Here is a 2,934-nt window from a genome sequence, read left to right as displayed (position 1 = left end):
TCATTGCAACAGAGACCTGTTTGCGTTTGAATGGGAAGATCCTGAGAGTGGGAGAAAACAGCAGTTAAGGTGGACAGTACTCCCCCAGGGACCTTTGTTGTTTGGACAGGCTTTGGAAGAAAAGTTAGTGTCTTTTGAAAAAGGGAAAGGGATCATGTTGATTCAGTATGTGGATGACTTGTTGTTGACTGGGGAAAAAGAGAAAGAGGTTAGAGCAGCATACATGAGGGAGGACATTGGGAAACAGAGGCCCTGGTGACAGCTGTGAAGCCACATTTTTTGGAGTCCTAAAATGTGGACACTAGCCCAGAGCATCTGCTGGAAATGCTTGATATGTTTGAAAGTAAACAAGAAAGCAGCAAGGAAGAAAGAAATGGGAGGGTGGCCCCTAGCGAGCTGGCCTTTCCAGAAAGCACAGATTGATTTCACTGAATTACCAGAGAAGTGGGGTTGGAAATCCAGTGGGAAAGTGGAAAGGGCGAACGGGGAATTGCCAATTCCTGAAAATATTTGCAGGCACTGTCCAGGTCTTTGCTTTCTCTCCATAAACAGGGGCTATTGGTGCAACGACCACCTCTTGCTGGTAGCCAACATCCCTTTGAGACTGGAGATTGGGTTCTGATAAAGACTTGGAAAAGTGAGAAGCTGCAACCTAGCTGGGAAGGCCCGTACCAGGTGCTGCTGATAACTGAATCTGCAGTTCGCACTCGGGAAGGAGGCTGGACGCATTACAGCAGAGTCAAAAGGGCACCGGAACCTGAAAGACCTTGGAGGGCAGTTCCAGTGGACGGTCAGCCGCTGAAGCTCACTTTGAAAAGATGAAGAAGTCTGAACCCTGGACTGAGCTAATTGTCTTTATTCTAGGACTAGGACTGGGAACTTCCTGGGGAAGCGAGAATTCACATCAACCCCAGAATGTTACCTGGGTTGTACTCGATTCCCATTCAGATACTCCATGAAAAAACTGAGGGAAGGACTGAACCAAAGAAAAAGAGAAAGGGATGACCATCAAGGGTGGTTTGAATCTCTCTTCAATACATCCCCCTGGATAACTACCCTAATCTCCACTTTAATAGGACCTTTAATTTTGTTATTATTAATCCTCACCTTTGGTCCATGTATCTTAAACAAATTAATTAGTTTTATAAAAGATAGAATTGACACAGTACAAATGATGGTGTTAAGACAACAATATGACCCATTGGGGCACCTGGAGGAACCTCCCGAGAAACAACTATGGGAAACAGCAGACTTGTTATTAACTGAGTTTGAGTCAAGGATGGAACAAGAAAAGGGGGGATTGTGAGAAGTGTTAAATTAAAGTATCCATTTTTTATTACTCAAAACTCATGTTGAAAGAAATGCCTTTGAAGTAAGGAAGTGCCAGGCACCAATTAAAAATATTGACCATCTTAGGATGTCTTTGAAATGCCAGATACCAATTAGGGAAGTGCCTGCTGTGAGCTAGGTACCATAAGGTAATAAATTGTAACTTGTATCCTGAAAGGTAGATTGTAAACTAAGCCATTTGCATAATGGGGCGGGGGTAGTTTTAGGGCATAAGAGTAGAGCTAAAACTATGTTTTATGTTCCTCCCAGCTGCCAAGGGTGAAACCCATCTGCAGATGTGTATTCAATAAAGCCTTTTTTCCTTGGATCAACTTTGAATCCTGGCGGTCTTTTTGAGCTGCCACCTCACAATGGGTATTTCAAAAAATATTTTATTAGAAATATTCTCATGATGCCCTGAAATTTGCCACTGGAGCAGCAATGAGATTAGTTTCTATCATTTCCATGCAGATTATAATCCTATCTCTGCTATACAGGTAGTTCTCGATTTACAACCATTTGGTGTACAACAGCACTGAAAAAAGTGACATCATTTTTCACATTTGCGACCGTTGCAGCAATCCTAATGTAACTAAATTCCACAGCATGTTTGCACGGATTCAATAACCAATGCCCCATAATTACTAAGGTTTTAACCATCTGCCTTTCATAAGCATGCTGGATTCCTTTCTCTTATCCTTTTTATTGAATTTAGAGGGCACTCAACTCCAAAGTGTTTTGGGCAGCTTACACTTTAAAAGTATTGTTCTTAAAATGCGTGCAAAAAATTCCCCCTACAAAACATACACACTCATCACTTTAAAAAGGAAAAATCCTATAGGCTTAATAACTCTGCTAACCCCACTTGAGTTAGAAAGTTGTGTCTCATTCACAACCAGCCTAGAAAAAAGTTGGTTGCATGTCCACCCTGCGAGGTAGACCAAAGAAGAAACACCACATGTAATTTGATTTTATTGTGCAGCCACATTAAAAGAATCTTGCAAATCTGGAAATATATGTGTCATCACCTTTTTCTTTACAGCCCAAGAAATTAGGGGAGGTTCCTTTCTGAGCCTCTTACCCTGCCCACATTCGTGCTGTGGCCTCTTATTTGAGTGCATTAAATATGACCATTCTTGAATTATACATAAAAGTGTGGGGATTATAATAATTCCCTAGATATTTTCATAGTTTTTATGGGTCAGGTATGCTGCAAAAAGTTTTTGTGCTTTTATTCTTCAAAAGATAACGCTCAGTCACACTTTCTTCTCCTTTATTGACAATCCTGTCCGACGAAGAGCTCTGCATAGCACCGATGTCTTGCAAACGTTTTGAAAGACGCAATGGAAAGAAAAATTCTCGCCGCTCTAGGAACAACTCTCTCTCACTCCCTGAATCTCCCATTCGACACATACATACTTGGCCGCTCTAGGAACAAAACCTCACTCCCCCCCGGCTCCCTTTCAGGTTCGGCCGGCAGGCGCCCGCGCATAAGCCGAAGCCGGAACGGGCGTGGCGGCCGCCCACTTTTCTCTGATTGGTAGCAGAGCGCGGGGCGGTGCCGTAAATAGTCGAATGGACGCGCGCGAGTTTTTTTTTTCTCCG

This window comes from Pseudonaja textilis, chromosome 16 (assembly GCF_049901715.1).
Source record: "Pseudonaja textilis isolate UNSWEBS1 chromosome 16, rPseTex1.2, whole genome shotgun sequence".
NCBI lineage: Eukaryota > Metazoa > Chordata > Lepidosauria > Squamata > Elapidae > Pseudonaja > Pseudonaja textilis.
Note: the sequence above shows the minus strand (reverse complement) of the source record.